This window comes from Neomonachus schauinslandi, chromosome 13 (assembly GCF_002201575.2).
Source record: "Neomonachus schauinslandi chromosome 13, ASM220157v2, whole genome shotgun sequence".
NCBI lineage: Eukaryota > Metazoa > Chordata > Mammalia > Carnivora > Phocidae > Neomonachus > Neomonachus schauinslandi.
The window spans coordinates 80,618,126-80,639,372 of NC_058415.1; the positions used below are offsets into that span (position 1 = coordinate 80,618,126).

General features: G+C 50.1%; 1 protein-coding gene across 2 annotated transcripts in view; it reads right to left on the reverse strand.

The window, feature by feature from the left end:
• Positions 1 to 21,241, reverse strand: part of GGTA1 (glycoprotein alpha-galactosyltransferase 1 (inactive)) — a 54,052-nt gene extending 32,811 nt beyond the window's left edge. For both annotated transcript variants that reach the window (XM_021691353.1, XM_021691351.1), the window contains exon 1: positions 21,212 to 21,241. The gene's annotated coding sequence lies outside the window, so the exon portion shown is untranslated. The remainder of the gene's footprint in view (positions 1 to 21,211) is intronic.
• Between the last annotated feature and the right edge of the window lie 6 nt (positions 21,242 to 21,247).

Sequence of the window (21,247 nt, forward strand, 5' to 3'; positions counted from 1 at the left end):
AAACAAAACACCTCTTAATTGAGATCACAGTGGAGATGGCTTTAATTCTTCTCCTGTTCTTGGAATGAGACAGGGCTGGATTCAAATCCCAGGCCCCCCTACTTTCTTGCTGTTCCAACCCTGGGTAACTAAGTCACTCCACACTCTGTGAGCCTCAGTTTACTCATCCATAAAGCAGGGATGGTAATTTCTTATTCCTTGAGCTGTTGAAAGGATGGACAATAACATCTGTAAAGCTCCCAGTCCCTTGCAGGTACTCAGGAAAAAGGACCCAGCATGATCAACACAGGTGTCTGAGGGACAAGCACTGTTCCGCCGCATCTCAGTGGCAGGACGGCATGGCACGGAGCTTACAGCCTGGCTTGGAGGCAACAGGTCTGGCGCTGATGAAATGCATGACCTTGGGCAAATCACGTAAGCTTCCTGACACCTGGTTTCTCTCCTCTGTAAGATGAGAGCAACAACGCCTTTCTCTTCAACCATGGTGAATGAGAGGGTGCACATAAGGTGCTTGGCACAGGGCCTGATGTTGGAATAAGTGCCCAATGGCAGCTACTTAATTCCTTTTTTTTTTTTTTTTAAGATTTTATTTATTTGACAGAGAGAGAGACAGCGAGAGCAGGAACACAAGCAGGGGGAGTGGGAGAGGGAGAAGCAGGCTTCCCGCCGAGCAGGGAGCCCGATGTGGGACTCGATCCCAGGACCCTGGGATCATGACCTGAGCTGAAGGCAGACGCTTAACGACTGAGCCACCCAGGCGCCCAGCTACTTAATTCCTAATAATGATTGTTCCAGAACTCTCCACCTCACAGGCTCCAGCATCACCTGCTCTGTGTTCCCAATAAGTCCGCATGTTCCCGTGTCCTAAAAACAACCAGCCCATCCTTTGGATGGGGCATTTTCAAATCCTCCCACCTGCTGGAGCCTCCCTAGCCCATGAGTCAGGGTGAGTTCTGCTCTTTCCACTGGCAGAGGAATCTGGGGACTTGCCCAAGGTGACTCAACTTGGACTGGAAGCTGGGTCTGGGTGGAGGCAAGAGTTTCTCCAACCTGCTTCTGGCCCATAGGAGGTCTGAAAGTCACTGATTCAGTCAAAGTTGAAGGGAATGATGTATTCCCTGGCTTGTTCGTTCATTAAGTAAGTACTGATTGTCAATATTGGCACCTATCATGTGCCGGACACTGCTCAGCCCACTAGGTCTACAAAGATTAGCCAACATGACCTTGCTCTTGTGGAGCTCTGATGAGAAGCTGAGCCCAGAATCCAACTATCACGCCACCAAATGCATTCCGTGATTGAGGTGAATGTCCTGAGACAGAAAAAGACAAAGGAGCCCCGCCAACGTTCAGTCACTCCCTGACTCTGAGCTCCACGGATTTCTGGAGGAATCAGACAACAGTCTCACATGCCACTTCCCCGTGTGGCTGCAGGAACATCCTTACTACCCAAGGTCACTCTACCCTCAAGCATGCCCCCCATCTTCTGAGCTGCTGCATTTTATAGATGAGAACACTGAGGCCACGAGGAAGGCAAATGACTGATCCAGGGCCGCCTGGCAATGACATGAGGAGACCAGGGCTGCTACCCAGGTGTCTGGCATCTCTCTAGGACGAGATGCCTCTAAACCACAGCACAGGAAATCGAAGGCCTCAGGGAGGGGCTGGAGGCCGCAGTCAACAGTCTTCCCAAGTTTCCTTATTTGTGGCCAAGAAAACTCCAGAAGCCTCTGCCAGGGATGGCCACATCACTGTTCTTCCCTTCTCCTGGCCCCACTGCTCTTGAACGATTTGGGGATGCCAACGGTGGGCTTTCTGACATGAGCACAGAAATGTCACTGGGAAATGGTGAGCACGGATGGGCTGACACTAAGGGAGGCATCCAATTCAGAAAAAAAACATCCTCACTCAAGTATAAACATAAAACAGCTCAGAAATGGAGCAGAAACACCTGAATACGAGCTCCACTGAGGACACATCACATGAGTCTGTTACGAAGATGTGGCGTGAAAGCCACAATTTGACCCCTTGGCCTTGGCCTTGGTCTTGGTCAGGAGCTTAGGGCCTCGAGCTCTGAGGAGGTACGTCACCTGCCCTCCTCACGGCTCCGTTCTCCACTGAGCTTCTGCTCTCGTCCCCCAGAGATGGCGGCAGCGCTGTGTGCCGCTCTCTTCGTCTGCTCAGCGCTGGGGCTGAGGTGGCTTTGGGGTTTCTGCCCTGGGTGTGGTTTCCTAGCACTCACAATGGAAAGTCCATAGGCTGTTCCATCGGCACCACCCAGGCTGCTTAGCTCAGCGAGGCACAGAAGGGAATGACCCACTGAGGTCTCACTAATGCTGTTCCACCAAATATTTCCAGCTCTCTACCTTCATTGTAGGATTTCATTTCCTGGTCCCCTTGTGGTTGGGGACTAGTGACTTAGTCTGACCCATATGATAAGAGTGGGGCATTCAGTTGCTAGGGCAGGACCCTCAAGGGCTCTCTTTCCTTGTGCCATGGAGTACATTCAAGAAGGCGTTCCAGCAGCCTGGTTCCTTGAGTGAGGGACACAGCCACCAGCTGACCCAGGATGCCCATATTAATTAGAGAAGGAAATAAACCTTTATGGGTTCGGCCCCAAGCCTCGAGGGGCTGTCTGTTGCTGCAGTATAACCTACTCCATCCTGACTGATACGCTGCCCATCTCACACAGAGTAGGAGATTCTTGAGGTATAAGTCTACCCTCTTCCCTCTCAAAACCTCACCCTCCTCATCACTAAGAGCCCTGCATGAACACACGCAAGTAAGACAGAGGCAAGAACATTCCTCTAATGTTCTGGAGAAATTTTCTCCTCAAGTCCCAAAGATGGCTGACCATTCACCTACATTTGAAAAGAATGGGAAGGAAGTTGAGTGGATTGTTGTCTACAGACTCCCTTTCCTATGAAGGAAGAAGCTAGATCACTTGATACGAGCAAGTAAGACTACAGCCTGAGAGCCCCCCTCGCACCAGGTTAGCAGCAGATGCCAGGGACACTGGGAGGGGGAGACACTGACCAGGGACAAGGACACAGGGTGCCAAGCAGCACTGGAAGCCTCCTGGGGTTGGAAGTGAGCCGGCCACATGGTCCCATTCACCAATCGTCACAGGAGTCGAGGAGGTGGAGCTCACAGCATCCTATACAGTAGATTCTACTGTTACCCCACTTTACAGAGAAGGAAATCGAGGCCCAGAGAGATGGTATCACTTGCCCAGCTCCAAGAGCTCAGGGTCAGAGCCAAAACTATCCGAGCCTGGCCGGCCCAAAAGCTTAGCCACTACCTGGTACTCTTTCGGCCAGAAGCCATGTCACTCCCTTGGCCCTTTATCAGGCTTTTCTTCTGCACCTTCACTTCTCCTTTTAATTACTATTTCATATGTACATAGTCTCCCAATCCAGATCCTGAGCTCCTGAAGAGCAGGAATAAGTACTTTATAGAATAACTAATAACAGTACCCGCAGCAGCAAATGCTATTCTTTATTGAACACACAACATGCCAGGTTTGTGTTCTAAGCACTTTACACTCGTTATTCAATTCTCACTCAACTCTGCAACAGGTACTGGAACCATCCCCATTCTGCAGATGCGGAAGCCTCCCAGTTTGGCCAAGCTGAAATTCAACCCCTGTTATTAATATTTTCATAACTATAGTCCAATTTGAGTCCTTTCCTCTATGATCTCATTATTGTATTTTTTAGATTTTGAAACATTCTCAGAAGGGGTCTATGGGCTTCCCCAGATGCCATAGGAGTCCATGGAGGAGGCAGGTGCCCGGATTTCAGAAGCAGGATTCTGGCCCCCATCTACCCCGCAGAACCCAGAGCTCCTGGCTAGTACAGGGTAAGCAGAGTAAGGGACCCTATACCATCTTCATGCAAGGGTGGGGAGGGAATCACAGCTACTTTAGCCCATCTGCACATCATAAATACATAAATATCATAAATACTTTGATTTCAGCAGTATGAGCCCATGTATAACAATTCCTCTTAAAAAAAAGTCACTTGTTTCCCCAGGGCGGGGGGGGGGAATTAGCGTCCAGTGTGCTCGTTAGAAAAGCATCAGTTGTGGATCACAAACTGGAACACCAGGAGGGTCTGTAGCAGCTGCCTCTGGATATAATGCTGGCTGACCCCCAGCCCCAGCTGGCCATCCCCCACTAGACTTTTTTCTTAGCATCTGTGTACTGGCTCAGTCTAAATAGCACTAACATGAAATCCCATCCTACCTATGCTAAAGTTTTATAAAGTAAATTTCAGGCATCCAAACCTGCACGCTGAATCACCCACCAGGCACGGCTCTCTAGATTTCCGAAAATCTGGGCTATTATCGGACTCGGGGATAAGGCAGTTGGGGCCAGTGCTCCCTGTCCAGACTAGACAGCTGTCCTCCCTGGCAGGTGGCCAGTGCCGAGTGCCGAGCCTCAGGACAGCTGGTGCTAGTCTTGGCTCTGCTCTGATGGGCTCTATGACCTTCCAGAAGTAGCTGGCTATCTGATTTTTTTTTTTATCCTCCAGATATGGGGTGTGTACCAGCTTCAATGCCAGTCAATCAAGAATCACAAAGCACCCAGTGTGCGCCTGGGGCTGTAGGGGATGCAGAAATTATACAGGCTCCCTAGGGAGCTTACATTCTAGTCGGGGAGCCAGGCCTGGAAGCAGTTAACTATTACGTACAGTGGAAAGAAGTCAGTGCAAGTGGGGATGTTCTGTTCTGGGGCCACAGAGGAAGGAGGAAGGGCGAAGCGTCCCGCACAGGGTTGTGCACCAGGCTTCAGAGAGGAAGGGGATCCCTTTGAACTGGGCCTCGAAGGGTGAGCGCGTGGGGAAGAGCATCCACAGGTTGAAGGACAAGCATGTGCAAATGCAGGGGGCTAGAATGGGAGCACCCCACCGAGCCCAGTGTGGACTGGGGAGCAAGGGGTCCAGCCCTGGTCTCTCCCCACACCTACTGCTTTGGAATCCGGAAGAATCCCTGGAAACTGTATTTTTAACAAGCTCCCCAGGTGATTCCAACATGCAGGGAGTTAAGTGCTATGTGTTGAGGAAAAAAAATGAATGAGTGAATACAAAAATGAACTTGACCTCGGGCAAGTCCCTTCTTCGCTCAAGATGTCTTCTCTTCTTTAAAATAAAGGCACTGGATCACCCTGGTCGTTTTCAAACTGTGTTCTAGAGAACCCCAGAATCTCCCGAAGACCCTCAGGAACCACAGAGAGGAGATGGGGAGGCTGAGAGAGCAGGACTCTGAACCCCCGTCCACCCTTCCTTTGATCATCTCCCCTTTTATCTGTCTGCTATCATATGCTGTGCTTCCATGTGCTATTTTGTTTGTAGTAAAGTTTCCTTGGCTACAAAGAACTTTTAAAACCACTGAATTGGATGATCATCCAAGAATCCCCAAGGAGAAATTTTTAAATTCCTTAAAGGCAGCAGCCTACTTCTGTGGAGTATTCCTCAAACACAAATATGGACACAGCATGAGGCTGCTCACCAGGGTTATTCATTTTACCATCGTAATTTAAAATCGTTTGCTGCAGAGCAGAAAGCAATGCGTGGAGGGGGAAACATGTGGATAGCAATGCAGTGGAATATTACACGACCTTTAAAAAAAAAACATTGTTTCTGAAGAATAGTTAATAAGATGGGAAATTAAATGAGAAAGCCAGATACCAAACTGCACATAGACTACAATCTCAACTCTGGATCTAATGTATCAAAATGACTGGACAAGTATGGTGGGCCCTCAAAAAATTAAACATCAAATTCTCATATGATCCAGCAATCCTACTTCTGGGTATATACCCAAAATAATTGTAAACAGGGACTTGAAGAGGTATTTGGGTTTTTTGGGGTTATTTTTAAAGCTTTTATTTATTTATTTGAGAAAGAGTGAACACAAGCTGGGGGAGGGCCAGAGGGAAGAGAAGCAGACCCCCCAGCTGAGCAGGGAGCAGACGTGGGAAACGATCCCAGGACTCTGATCATGACCTGAGCCGAAGGCAGAGGGTTAACAGACTGAGCCACCCAGGCGCCCTCCTGAAGAGGTATTTGTGTACCAGTGTCTAAGCAGCATTATTCACAATAGCCAGAAAGGTAGAAAGAGCTCAGATGTCCATTGATGAATGGATGGATAGACAGAGTGCTATATACATACATTGGAATATTATTCAGCCTTGGAAAGGACAGACACCTGCTTCAACAAGGATAAACCTTGAAAACATTATGCCCAGTGAGATAAGCCAGACACCAAAGGACAAATACTGGAGGATGCTACTTAGATGAGGTGCCTGGAGTGGTCAAATTCATGGAGACAGAAAGTAGAGTGATGGTTGCCAGGGGCTGGGGCACGGGAGGGAATGGGCAGTTATTGCTTAACGGGTACAGAGTCTCCATTTGGGAGGATGGAAACGTCCCAGAGATGGACAGTCATGATGGTGGCACAATGATGTAAGTGTATTTAATGGTTCTGAATGGTTCACCCAAAAAGTGTTATAATGGCTAAATTTTACGTTATGTGTATTTCACCAAGATTAAAAAAAAAAAAAGTACCAGCCAGAACTAGAATCACAGGTAATGGTGGTGAATCGTGTGATGAGACTGGCAGAACCATCCCTCTATTCTTTCCACTTCGCCGCATTTGCAAATGTTCTACAATGAGAATAAATTACTTTCAAAACTGGACAAAAAGCTATTTAATTAAATAAATCTGGTGGTTCTCTGACACTTTCCAAAAATGCATTGTTGCCTTTTATGTAAATGGAAGCAATACTTTATGTACTTAATAAAAGGAGCCAAGTTCAAGGATGCCAACTCTCAAGTATACAGCGAGCCACTCAATCAAAATAAATGACAGGTGAAGTGCTTCCCCTTTTTAAGACTATTTGTTCTCACCTATATTTAAATAAATTTCAGATAAAAACAGAACCAAAATATAATCCTCTAATGAGCTTCCCAAGAAGCTGTCTGGCTTGGGAAAGCTCAAACGCAAACTGAAGAGAGAAAGAACGCTACAGAAAAGGGGGGACAGCCCGTGTTTTCTTCAGGACATTAACGCACCAGTTGGGAAAGTGACTTTGCCGGTGTATTTCTATTCCTTCTGCTTCTGGAAAACGTCCTTGGGCAGAAAGAATTACAAATCCACAAGCGTCCTGCCGTTTGTGGTCATTGCAAATCCATTTCCTCCAACACCCCCCACTCCAAATAACTGTCGACCAAATATTTAAAGGATATTGGTTGGAAGGGCAGCCGATGTGTCTCCCTGCCAAGGTGCCCTCTATCCTAAGCCAACTGCATCCACCTTTCCTGACTCCTGGGTCCTCTGCGTAGGATGAGGTGGCCAGGGCTACCCAGAGTGGCTCCTCACTGGCCATGTGACCTCAGGCAGTGTCCTTACCCGACCAATGGGAAGAAAGGCCCCACCTCGCAGGGCTGTTGTGGGGGCTAAATGTAACGTGTAAAGTGTCCCTGAGATATTGGGCGCATAGTAGGTGCTCACAAGCTTCTTCCTTTATATCTTAAAGTTCACCGTTCAAGATTCATGTGTGTCTTGGTGGTGGATTGGAGCATGGTAGTACCAAAGGTAGTTAATGCTGAGTGGTGGGTTTCAGGATTACGGTACAGCAGTGGGGGTGAAGACAGGATCCTTCAGACCCAGAGTTCAGGGGCAGCCCTGGAAGGCAGGGGAGGGGACCCCAGCAGCCCATGGCCCCCAGCTCTAGCTCCTACACTGGCCGGCACAAAGCTCTTTCATAGGAGTCCATGTGAAATCCTCAGAGCCGGAAGGTGGGCTCCATTTCACAGATGAAGAAACAGAGGCTCAAAGAGTCTCTCTCTCTCATTCAAGGTCACACAGTTAGGCAATTGCCAGATATAGGGTTTTCTAAAACCCTCTTGGCATGAAGGGGTGGGGGTGGAGGTTCTGATAATTCTAGTTCCGCCACTAACTCCTTTGTTCAGTTAGTTGTTTACCTCTTGCCTCTTTCTTTAAAAAAAAGTTTTCAAGAAAAGGCAGGGAGGGGACAGGAAGACTCTTTGAGGCACTAAATTAGGTAAGTTGCCAGTCTCTGGGCTCTGGCGTCCTCATCTGTAAAATGAGGCACTTCCTGCCTCAAGACCTTTGCACATGCTCTTCCCTCTGCCTGGGACACCTTTCCCCACCCCATCACACCCATGTACCCTCCTCCTTTCCTTTAGGCTTCAATGACAATGTCACTCCCCAGGGAAGTCTCCCTGTTATATTCTTACTCTCCCTTGTAGCCCCCTATGCCTCTCCTTTGGGGACACTGACCACTATATTTGGACACATAGGCATACACGCCTCACCACGAGATGGAAGACTGCTCGTTAATTAGCTGGCAGAGAGGCGGCATTCAATGGTCTTTGTTGTACGTTGATTAAAAAAAAAAAAAATACGAGTTCTTCTCAGGGGTCTGCTCTTCAGAAAGTACCCTCCCATCCGCACCCACGACTACACCGACCTCAGGTTCTCATCTACACAACAAGGGGAGGTGGACAGGGCACGTATCAGATTTCTGCCAGCTCACACATGCTATGATTTTATCCCCTCAATAAACCAACCAACCAACCCAACCCAACCCAACAACCATTGTGAGTCTGGCACACTGGACAAGTTCGGAGAACAGGTTCTTACATTCTTGGGCCTCAGTTTCCCTATCTCCAAAACAAAGCATTCAGGTGCAACCTTGTGGGCTCTTCCCACCGTCAACAATGGTAATTCCAGTAAGAAGGCTCCCTCCTCCCCCTGCCTTTCCTTGGGAGCTATACCTCAGACCGGGCACACACACAGGAAATGGGACATCCAGTTTGTCGCTCTCAAGCACGGCTGGACTCATGGGGAAACAAAGAGTTTCTGAACTTCCTATTAAAGCCAAGACTCCATGCCCAAGACCTTTCTCCAACAGTGTGGGCAGAGGACCCTGTTGGTGTCCGGCTGGGCCTCCCTTGCCACCCCCCACCCTGATACATTAGCAGGGGCTGCAGAGCCCAGAATGAGCAGATTAACAGTCTCGGGGACGTTCCTGCGACTGTTCCTCGGACGCCTCACTGAATCCCGGGACAGAGCAGAAGGCGGAGGGCAGGACCCCTGAGCTCAGGGAAGCCCCCACTCCTCTCTGGGCCTGCGTTTCCCCATATGTTGAGTAAGGGGACTGGATTTGGGGCTGTGCCGGCTCCCTGGTCACTGTTTTCAATTCCAGAAGGCAGTGCAGTGTCCCATGATGGAGGACGCCATCTCCTCGCCCCTGTCTGAGGCCCCAAATCTCTCCTTTACCATGTGGCCCCGCAAAATGTCTTAACCTTTCCGTGCCTCCGTTTCCTTATTTGCAAAACTGGGGTTTCTGGCTGATGAAAAGCCAGGTTTCCTGTAGCGCTCCTGGGCAGCATGTGAAGTGAGTAAATGCCCGTGAGCGTGAGCGGTTGTTTTATTATCCCTCTGGTTTCTGGATCGCTTCCCTTTCTCACCTTGCCCAGACAGCCCTACCGGCCCTGCCAGCCCCATGCCGCCCCGTCCCTCAGAGAAAGCGAATCAGAATCTCAGGCGCAGCCAAGCGCGGCAGGAAAAGGGAAGTGTAGGGCAAACAGCAGAAAATCCTAGGATGCTTCCCCAAAGCAGACGGATTCGGGGGGCCGGCAGATGCCCCAGAGAAGGCCTGTGGGCGCCCCCAGATTCAGCAGCTGGGGGAGGGTCCCTGGTCCCCTCGGCTTGCCCCGGAGAGGCCGACTGTTTGGAAAGATCGATGAGATGCAGCAGAAGATGCCAGGTGGGAGGTTAGCTCTGTTCCTGTCTCTGTCCTGCACATCACAGGTAAAGAAGATGCTGGACTCAGCCATCACAGCCCCCGAGGGGCAGAGAACAGGGGACTCTGTCTGATAGACGTGCTGGTCTCTCCCCCGCAGGGACTCGGGAGGTGTGGGCAGCGCTGCCTCCCTCCGGTCCTCACAGGGCGGGCCTGGAACCCCGCCCGGCCTCAGTTTCCTCACCGGCACAGTCAGGATACTCAAATCCCTGCCTCTGCCGGCTGCTGTGGGTACGCAAGGAGCCTTGGCCGACGTCCCCCTGGGCAGAGGCTCTCAGAGCGAGGCCCGCGGAAGGATGCTGTTTTCTCCTGCAGGAGGAGGCAGAGAAATTGAGAGGATATTCATTTTACTGTGTTTTAACAAAATATCACCCGTGGAGGATTAGAAACAGAGGAACAAAGAGGGACTGACTCTTCTTCTTCCACACTGTCCTAAGCCCTAAAGCATGGTGCAAGAGACAGAGGGTCATACTCTGCCTCCTGCAGCCACCCTGATGTGGCTCCAGTGGGCTCTGTGCTCAAGGTGGAGTTTAGCCTCCTGTCTTGCTGGAACGGCTCACCCAGGCAGAGCCACCATCCTGAGCCGAGAGCATTTCGCCCAGTGGCAAATACCATAGGCCTCGAATTCTCAGCGGCCACTGAACAGGCAGGGCCTGGCTCTCTCAGCCCAGTCCAGACGGGCCACGCTGCTCAAGGAAAGTCATTGGCACTCAGGGTTAAAAAAGCTGTCCACAGAGGAAAAGAATAAACCCGGCAGTCCTCAAACCCCATGCGCTAGCTCCTACCCTTGGTGATGCTCACTGGAGATTCTCTGTTTGGCTGCACTGTGTGGAAGGGGTGTCTTTCTCAGCAAGTGAGACTTTTTAATAGCTGCGGGGAACCTTAGGGGTTTCTGCTCACATCCTCTTCTTTTGCAGACGAAGGAAGAGGCTCAAGGAAAGATGCCCTTTATAGCAGAGGCAGGATTCAAACCCTCGAAGGCTCCTTGACTCACTTCCATTCATTCGATGGGTCCACTGTTACTGAGGGCCTACGACACGGATGCGCTGTTCTAAGCACTGGGGACGTGACAGTGAACCAAACAGTTAAGTACTCTGTTCTCACAGAGCTCACATTCCAGTTGGTAAGCAAATCAAATTAATAATTATAATTAACAAATAATTAAGGAAGTAATTCAGGTGGTGGAAAGGGTCATAAAGCAAATAAAAGATGGGAACGCGGAGTGCCTGGGTGGCTCAGACGGGTAAGCATCCGACTCTTGATTTCAGCTCAGGTCCTGATCTCAGGGTCCTCGGATCGAGCCCCAAATGCGGCTCCGTGCTCAGCAGGGAGTCTGCTTGAGATTCTCTCTCTTTCCTTCTCCCTCTGCCCCTCCCCCACAGCTCACGCTCGTTCTCTCTCTCTCAAATAAATAAATAAAGCTTTTAAAAACAAGATGTTGGGGCACCTGGGTGGCTCAGTCGTTAAGCATCTGCCTTTGGCTCGGGTCATGATCCCAGGGTCCTGGGATCGAGCCCCGCATCGGGCTCCCTGCTCGGCGGGAAGCCTGCTTCTCCCTCTCCCCCACTCCCCCTGCTTGTGTTCCCTCTCTCGCTGTGTCTCTCTCTGTCAAATAAATAAATAAAATCTTTTTTAAAAAATTAAAAACAAAAAGATGTTGACATGTTTGAGACTGACGGTGGGGGCGGGGCGGGCTGTTTGGGATCCTGTTTGCACTGGCCTTTCTCCGGGGTCTCCAGGGACCTTCCAAGCCAGGAGCATGCTGAAGCTGGCTCATGTTGGCTTGCAAGGGCCAACTGTTAAATTTTCAGGAATTTGGCAAGTGAGCTGTTAAACACAGCCATCATTAAAAATTAAATTGTATAACCTTACAATTAAATGAACTGTATTATGAACAAAGGTAATCATCAAAACTCAACACTTCCTAATTGTTCTATTACATGGTATACCCTTGAGGTTATTTCGAACCAACTGTGTGGGGAGAGAGAGGCAAGTGCTAACAGTATGCTCCCAATTCCTCAACTGGTGGCTTGAAACTGGTGACGGTGGAAATATTCATACTGTGGAAATGGGCAAATACCACGTATCGGGGCTTTTTCAGTTCTGGAGGAGCTAGTCATGAAACATTTACCAGCATGCCTCCGTGTCTAGATCTAACCCGGGCGTTCTGTGTTTGTGGGAGTCTGTGTCCTTCCCATCAGAGGGTGTGGTGCTGCAGCCCCAACTCTCCTGGGGATGCCCTCACCCCCACCCCGAGCCTCTAGTCACATGGCCTGAACTTTCTCTTCCTTTTTAAGGCTTCCCCAGTGAGGAAGCCAGACTAGGATCTCTAAACGGATCTGTCTGTTCCTGCAAAACAACTGGTCTCTTCAACAGCACTTATCAAGGGTCTGTCAGATGGTGGTTCCTTCATTAGTCTGTTCATTTAGTTTTGGTCAATTAAGTCCTACGGTAAGTATCTTGAGGAGGCAAAAATTTAAAGGAACCCCTGCAGAGAATCTGTTTGTAGAAATGTTTGTGGTCCCCTTCTGACCTCTAGATTTTCGTATGTTAGGTTTCCTTCCTTTGAGAACTGTTCTGGTAACAGCTGAGTGAAGTTACTATTACTTCTATTGATAATAATGACAGGTTTGAGGTTTCCCATTTAATAGCACCACGCCTCTGGGCACATTTGTCTCTAAACTCCGCTCCAGTCCACTTTACACCTGAGAATGTTGAGGCCCAGAGGTTCAATAAGGTGATCAAGGCCAGGCTGCCCCTCTGAGAGTTCCCCAGAAGCCTTCTCCCTCCCGCAGCTCCAGCCCTGTGACTCTCCTTAGGCCTGTAGGATCCTGAGGCACTAAGGGTGCCCCAACTCTGGTGGCTTTGGTGGGCTCTCTGGTTTCTCAGCCTCGTCAGGAATCCCCTCCGGCCACCAGAGCGGAAGGGGCCAGACGCGCTCCTGTCCGCCCATGTGCCCCTGGATTGCAGGAGTGTCACCTAGACCTGGCCAGTTAGTGGTTTTACATCCTAAAGAAGTGCATGAAGGTTCGGATGCCCATGAAATGTTACAGCAGTTCCAGGGGCAGCAAGGGCTAGAATCAGCTCCTGGGCAAGACCCTAACTGTGCTGTCTATGGCCCGACCTTTACTGCTTCTGGCCAGCTTGGTTTTCTAGCATCCCCAGGGATACTGCGAGCAGTAAAAGAAATCCTTCCAGTGCCTGCCTTTTCTGCCTCTGTGAGCTAGAACCTCCACCTGTGGCTTTACAACCATGATCTCTGACCAGTACACGTTCTCGGGTGCCACTCAATGTATTAACCCCAAGCATTTACTGAGCACTTGCACGCGCCCAGGAATGAATGCCTAAGCACTCAATTAAATCTGCCCCAGGAATATTAATTTGCCCTTCCTCTGCACAGCTCTGGCTAACATAGGAAAACAGAATTTGCTATACAAAATACCACTCTATAGACAACCATAAATTTAGTCAACCGAGCACACCAAGACCCTGCCCCCGATTTTGAGAAGTGGCTTTGACTTCCCCACAGAAGCCGAGCAAGTTCCTCTCAGGGGGACAGCTGGAGGGCCACTTGAGGACTCCTGCATGGTTCCCTGAGGGAGGAGACAGGAGGGCAGCTACCAACCCCAACGTCATCCCTCTGGGCGGCTGGCCCATTGTCCCAGGCTTGCTGCCCTCTCTGGGCTCCCCTGGCCACCAAGGCCATCTGGGTTCTGGAACAGCCAGCGAGATACCAGGATGATTGGTTCTTACAGCCTCTTCTCTCTGCCTGAAAACACTTCCCTCTTCACCCTCTAACTCCCACGGGGCTCAGTTTACAGGTCACTTCCTCAAGGAAATCATCCCTGACCACCTCCCCTGACAGGTTCAGGCCGCTGTGACACCCTGCCCCGCTCTTCTCCTTCACGGCTCTTGCTGTGCAGTCTGTTTTTTAACGACGGTCTCCCCAGCCAAATCCCAGCCTCCCCGTGGGCAGGGATTGTGTCTCTCTTCACTGCTACGTCCCAGGTAGCTAGCACAGCACATAGTAGCTGCCCAACAGATTCTGGATCTGTCGATACATGAGTGAATGAATTTATGGTGGCTCAGTGGCTGTTGAACGAATAGCTAATTTCAAAGCACGAGTCTCTGGAACGGGTGCATCTCCTAGAACCACAGTCCCTGGTGTCCAAACTGGCGAGTAGGGGCCAAAAACTGTCATTGAGAACTCATCACAAGACCTGGCCTCTCTCCCTCCCGGCCTCTTCCAGAGGTTACCTTTCACTTTCTCTGGTTGGTGTCTGTCTGAGCGGCACCAGTTAGCAGCCATGTCCTGGGCTGGACATGGATCTATCCCAGGACCCCTGAACCTTCAGAGGCGTCTTCCTTCCCCCTGCCTGTACCCCGCCAGGGTCTCCAAGCCACACTATGTTTGGAGTCGGGACTGGGCTTTCATGCCTCCCTTCTGCCATTAGTTCTTGAGAGACTTTGGCCAAAACATAAAACCCCCACCCTTCAATTTCCCCCCCCCTGCTCCTATAAAATGGGGGCCTAATTCCTAATCTGCTGCCCTACAGGGCTTTTGTGATGCTCAAGCAAGACAGAAATATGATTTCACTCTTCGAACTGTCGACTGGTGCAGAGAACTCTAATAATAATAATAATAATTCTATCATTATTTTTCTGTTTTCCCCGGGGTTTTGCCGTCAACCCATAGCCAGCTGATCTCTTCCAGGCTCATTTCACCCAACCTCTCAGCACCATTCAACCCTCCTGACAACATCCTCCCTCCCGGGAACCTCGTTCTGCCCAGCACTTCCCAGACCGCGCTCTCCCTGGGCTCTCCCTCGCCCTTTCAGATCACTCACTCTCCAAGTTGGGACCTGGCCCCCAAGTTGGGACCTGGCCCAGGTGGTGGGTCGGTAAAGTGCGCCGTGCCCTCTGGCTCCTGCAGCTCACCAAGGAAGAAAGAAATGACAGGTGACAGAATGTAACTGCACGTTCCCCGGGGTGGCTGGGGGGAGCCCCTGCCTCCAGAAGGCAGGATGAAGAGCCTGGCTTCACAGAGATGATGATGATTAAGCTGGGTCATGAAGCATGAGTAGGAGTCTGCAGGTGGATTTGGGGAGGAAGTGAAGAGGGCATTCCAAGCAGAGGGGACAGCATGAGAAAAAGCCCAGAGCCATAAAGCCAAGAGAGGGTTTCAGGAATTGCAGTCGTTCCCTGAGGCTGGAGCAGAAATTCTAAGGGGGGGTGGGGGTGGGGAAGAGGAGAATAAAGAGTGGCTCAGACAGCAGCTCCTGCAGGATCTTGGAAAGGAACGCCGGGCCTTACCCTGAGGGCAGAGTGGAGCCTGGGAAAGATCAAAACCCCAATCGGTGTGGTGTCTGGCAAGGCGTGGGCTGCAGTGCCAGGATGTTCTAGGGTACATGAGCCTGGCGCAGACAGCAGGGAGCCAGAGAGATGCGGCCTGGGCTGGAGAGGGCTGCACCTCAACTAAGCAGGACCCAAGGCACAACAGGACGACAAAGACATAGGGGTCATACACTCGGTTCTGGGGGAGACTCCCAGGCAGAGGGACCGTGTGCGCGACAGCGGCTTGAAAGCGTGCTGCCATGCCCAAGGAGAGGGCAACCGTACCAAAGAGTGGACCGCGTGATGGGGATTCGTTCAGAGAGAGAAAAAAAATCAGTGAAGACTTGTATCAGGGAGTTATTAACAAATACATGTGGCCAACTGGATTACTGTTCCCAAGCATCATTCCTTGCCAAAAAGCAGAGTTAGAGACATACCCCCGAGATACTGCAGGTTCAATTCCCGACTACCGCAATAAAGCAAATACCGCAACCAAGTGAATCGAATGGATTTTTTGGTTTTTTCATGCCTATAAAAGTTATGTTTCCGCCACACTGTAGTTTATTAAGTGCACTATGTCTAAAAAAACAGCCTTACGTGTCTTAATGAGAAAATTCTTTATTGCTAAAAAAAAAAAAAAAGTGCTAGCCAGGATCTGAGCTTTCAGCAGTTGGAATTTTTTTGCTGGTGGAGGAGGGTCTTGCCTTGATGTTGACAGCTACTGATCAGGGTAACTGGTTGCTGCAGGTTGGGGTGGCTCTGGCAATTTCTTAAACCAAGCCAACAGTGAAGTTTGCTGCATCAACTGACTCTTCCTTTCATGAATGATTTCTCTATAGCACGAGATGCTGTTTGATAGCATTTTACCCACAGTAGAACTTCTTTTAAAATTGGAGCCAGGCCTCTCAAATCCTGCCGCTGATTTATCAACCAAGTTGATGTAGTATTCTAAATCTTTGTTGTCATTTCAACAATCTGCAAAGCATCTTCACCAGGAGTAGATTCCAGCTCAAGAAACCACGTTCTTTGCTCATCCATAAGTCCTTCCTCATCCATTAAAGTTCTCTCAGGAGATTGCAGCAATTCAAATATAGTAATAATGAAAGAGTTTGTTGAAATAATGAAAATATTGCAAGAATTACCAAAATGTGCCACAGAGACAAACTGAGCAACTGCTGTTGCAAAAAAATGGTACAGATGGGACCCCTGGGTGATTCAGTCGGTTAAGCGTCCGACTCTTGATAACTGCTCAGGTCATGATCTCAGAGTCCTGAGATCGAGCCCCACCTTGGGCTCCAAGCTGGGCATGGAGCCTGATTGGGATTCTCTCTCTCCCTCTCCCTCTGTCCCTCCCACCCCTGCTCACGTGCTCTCACTCTCGCAAAAAAAAAAAGGCACAGAGAGACTTTTTGGACCCAGGGTTGCCACAAACCTTCAATTTGTAAAAAACACAGTATCTGCAAAGCACAATAAAATGAAATGTGCCTGTTGGGGTGCCTGGGTGGCTCAGTCTGTTAAACATCTGACTCTTGATTTCAACTCAGGTCACGATCTCAGAGTCCTGGGATTGAGCCCCACATCGGGCTCTGTGCTCAGCGGGGAGTCTGCTTAGATTCTCCCTTTCCCTCTCCCTCTGCCTCTCCTCCCATCACACACTCTTTCTCTCTCTCTAAAATAAATAAATAAATCTTTTTAAAAAGGGTCGGTTAAGGGCGCCTGGGTGGCTCAGTTGGTTAAGCGACTGCCTTCGGCTCAGGTCATGATCCTGGAGTCCCGGGATCGAGTCCCGCATCGGGCTCCCTGCTCGGCGGGGCGTCTGCTTCTCCCTCTGACCCTCCTCCCTCTCATGCTCTCTGTCTCTCATTCTCTCTCTCTCAAAAAAAAATAAAAATAAAAATAAATAAATAAATAAATAAAATTAAAAAGGGTCGGTTAAGCATCTGACTTCAACTCGGGTCATGATCTCAGGGTCCTGGGATGGAGCCCTGTGTCGGGCTCCTTGCTCGGGGCAGGGGGGGAGAGGGGGAGTCTGCTTGTCCCTCTGTCCCTCCCCCTACTCGTGCCTGTCCTATTGACTTTGGGCCTGGGCATATCACTGGCTTTGACCAACAGCACATGGATAGAAGTGACAGTGTGCCTGCTCAGAGTGCACGCTTTATGAGGCATCACATCATGCCTTTCATCCTCCAGCTCTAACCATGAAAATAACACCCACCAGATAGAGGCAGCTCCTTCAGCCTGTGTCCTGCAGTGAGAAGACACGTGGAGCAGATATGGCTGGCTGGCACCTGGAGCACAGCCACAAGACCATGTAGCCACCTGCTCTGCAGCCACCATGTAAGACGAACCATAAACTGTTGTGGTCATAAGCTACGATTGAGGGCTTGTTTGTTACGCAGGATAGCTGCAGCAAAAGCTAACTGATACACACTAGCTATCTGAGATGAGAAGGGAGCAGACGGTGAAGAACCTTGCACGTCACGAAGGTTGTGCACGTGGAGGGTCAACAAAGAAGCTTTCTCACCTTCATTCACTCACATCCAGTCTCAGGGGAGGAGACATCCATCCTTCTTTCAAACCAACCTCCCGGTTGCACCTTGCTCTATCGGCCATCCTTCCCTCTCCTGGACTGAGTCCTTCCCCTGAGCCTCCACCTCCCTTGTCCTTTGCATCTTAAAATCCTTTCCTTCACCCTGTCTTCGTACAACTGTAGCTCAATCTCCCTCCGGCCTTTTCAAACGAATTTCTTTCAAGAACTGCCTGCACGCACCACCTCTGCTTCTTTCTCTCTCATGTCTCAGCAATCTAGCTTGCCTGCCCTCCATTCCACCAAAGCTACTCCCAGCAGCTTTCAGTCATCTCCTAATCGCCCAGTGCATTTTCCTGTCCTTATCTTCCCAGACTGCTCCGCACCATTTAGCATGGAACCAAATACATTATCCCTGCCCTTGACCCAGACGTTCCTCTTTATATATTCTCTCAGTGCTGCCATCATCCATCCAGTGACCCATGCCAGAAAGCCAATATGAGATCATGAGTTGTGTTCCAGTCTTGTCAAGTCTGGAGTGTCGTTGAGACATCCAAGATGCCCAATGGGCAGTTAAACATGTGAATCGGGGACCCAAAACGGAGATGTGAACTGGAGATAAAGATGACTGTCCTGGAGGCAGCATTTAAAGCCATAAACATGGACGAACTTGCCTGGTTTATAAAGTACAAGTACCAGGTCTTAAATCTCAGGTGATACACGGAGAGCTTGCCTGAGCCCAGAAATTCCTACTCCTAAGGTCACAATTCCAACTACTGGCCTCCAAACTACCATCCTGTTCCATATTCTGTCCCCAGTTCATGCTGTCTCCTCCAACAACCCTTAAAATTCCATTGTAAAAATAGAACGTACAAGATACCATCACCCAGCCACTAAAATAGCTAAAATCAAAACGACCGACAACATCAGACATTGTCAAGGGTGCAGAATAATCACAAGCCTCATACATTGCCATGGGAAGGTAAAATGGTATATACCCTGTGACCCAGTGCTTTCACTCCCACATGAAAACAAACGTCCACAAAAGAATTCTACAAGAAATAAGCTCAAAGTGGAAATAACCCCAAATGTTCATCAACAAGAGAATAAGTAAGCAGACCGTGGTATATCCATCCAATGGAATGAATACTACTCAGCAATAAAAAGGGACAAATACTCATATACGCAGCAATACATGTGAACTTGAAAACCACTATGTCACGTGAAATAAACCTGAGATATACAGTACGAGTCCATTTATGTGAAGCCCAAGAGCAGGCAAAATTAATCAATGGTAATAAAATCAGAAAAATGATTGCTTGCAAGGACAGAAGAAAAATTAGTTGGATGTGGGAACTTTCTGGATGATGCAAATATTTACATCTCATTTTGGGTGGCAGTTACATAGCTGTAAACAACTGTCAAAACATGTTTGAACTGAACACTTAAGATCTGTGAATGCTATTGTATGTAGACTATGCTTTAATTAAAAATTAGAAAAATAAAATAATTTTAAGTATCTATAAAAAAACCCACTAAAGTAAAAAAGAAAGTACAGTGCAGAAAGCACACCCATTTCAAATACGATTACATTTATAGTATGAATGCCCAGTCTCCCACTTAATGCTGCCCCCCTTTCAGCCATTCTCCCCTCACCCTTGCTCCCATCTTAATGACATCTGTCCATTAGCCATTTTTTACCCATCGTGAGAGATAACGTAATGTAAAGAGCACAAGCCTTAAGAGTCAGAAAGAGCTGCATTCCAATCCCAGCTGCGAGTTAAAAGCTGAGTGCCCGGGGGTGGGGTGGGGGGTGGTGAGCTGCTTGGCCTCGCTGAACTGAACTCCCCACCCCGACCGGCTGGGTTGAGATGGGGGCAGTGTGCTGACTAGCTCCTGCTGAACGTATTTCTTTTTGATCTCAGCCTGTGAAACCAACTCCCACGTGAAGGTTCCACAAAGGTCCCCCCCAAAAATCTCAGACATTATGATTCTTGGCTTCCTCTCCTGGAACGGAGGAGATGGTGGACCTGAGGCCTTGGAGTTAGGGTCTCAGGCGTGCTGGTGCTAAAACCTAGAGGAATGGCTGCTCAGAGCCACCACGGCCAGGGAAAGGGGCTCCCAGCCCAGGACTCATGAGACAGGTTTCCTGGCAAGGTTTAGGCCACCAGAGGATCTTACACTAATCACTTTGCATACCTCTTGACTCAGTTTCTCCACTGAAAACGACCAAATCAGACTGGATCTGAGGAATGTGATATTAAAAACAGCCCCTGGGGTTTCCCAATATATAGGAGAGATAAAGCCTTCTAGAAGGAAACTTGTTCTGTCTGAAAGAAGGAAGGGAGGGGTCAGAGCCCTGCCCTGGAGGCTCTCCTCCCCCACTATGGTGGCTCCACAGCCAGGATCACAGGACTCCCAGGGACAGAGTCTGAAGTCTCTTGGACCAGGTAAACCCTAGGCATTTTTTCAGCTCTGCTTTCTTCATAGTATCTGCCACTTGTAACAATAACTGAGATCTGCACCTGCCCCCCATCTGGTAGAGGAGGTAAGGTAAACCCAGCAATAACTTGGAACAAGATAGAAAGTGTTTGATTAGTGTAGCCGAAAAAACACTGAAGTGCAACAGAATAACCCATGTCCCCAGCCGGCGACTCTCACACGGGGGGGCGCTTAACATCCTCCTCGCCTTCCTCCTCCTTCCCGCCTAGCAGCGGGAAGATTGGGAAATCTCAATTCGTCTTGCTCTCTTTCTCTCCTCGAGAGCTGACAATTTTTTCCACTTTACTGTTTTTTGGATGCCTTTCAAGAGTTTGTGCAATCATTCTGTTTAGCTGTTTTTCTGCCATTTTCAAAGGCGGGGTGGTGTCCCTTTCAAGCAGGAACGGGGTGGTTTGTAAAGTCAAAGGGACCCTGTCTCCTCCCTTCACCCGAGTGCAGCAGGCCCTTTTGCTGCCGAAGTTACAAATGTTTGAAACTTTCCCCACGCCGGGCGTTTGGCTCGGTCCTCGCTCTCCGACCTCTCCCCCTCTGTGCTCCTGCTTTCAGGGGCTCGCGCGCCCCTCTCTTTACCTTCCCAGGCTCCCCCTTCCCAGGGGCATCCTCTTCCCGTCCGGTCCTGGGCGAGAGCCATCTTCTGTCTCGCTCCACAGGAGGGGACAGACCCCCTCACTCCTTTCGAGATCCCTCGGGGACGGGGGTCCTACCCCGTGCCCCCTCCCCGGGCCTCCTCTCTCCCGCCCGCATCCCGCGGACCGCGTGAGGAGAACGCCGCCCGCAGCCCCTCGGGCGAGTCTGGAGGCTAGGCAGAGGCAGCGACAGGGACAGGATGGGGACAGGGACTGGGGCAGAGAGATACCGACAAGAACAAAAGCGAGGACACAGGCAGGGCAGAAACAGGGCAGGGCCGGAGCGGTGGCCCGCTCCTCGTCCCCGCCGCCCCCACGCCACGCCCGCAGCCCCCGGGCCGGGCCCAGCTCCGGGCCTCCCGGGCTCGGGCGGCGCCCCGCGGGACCCACCTGATCCGCAGAGCCCGGGCGCACGGGGCCCGGGGG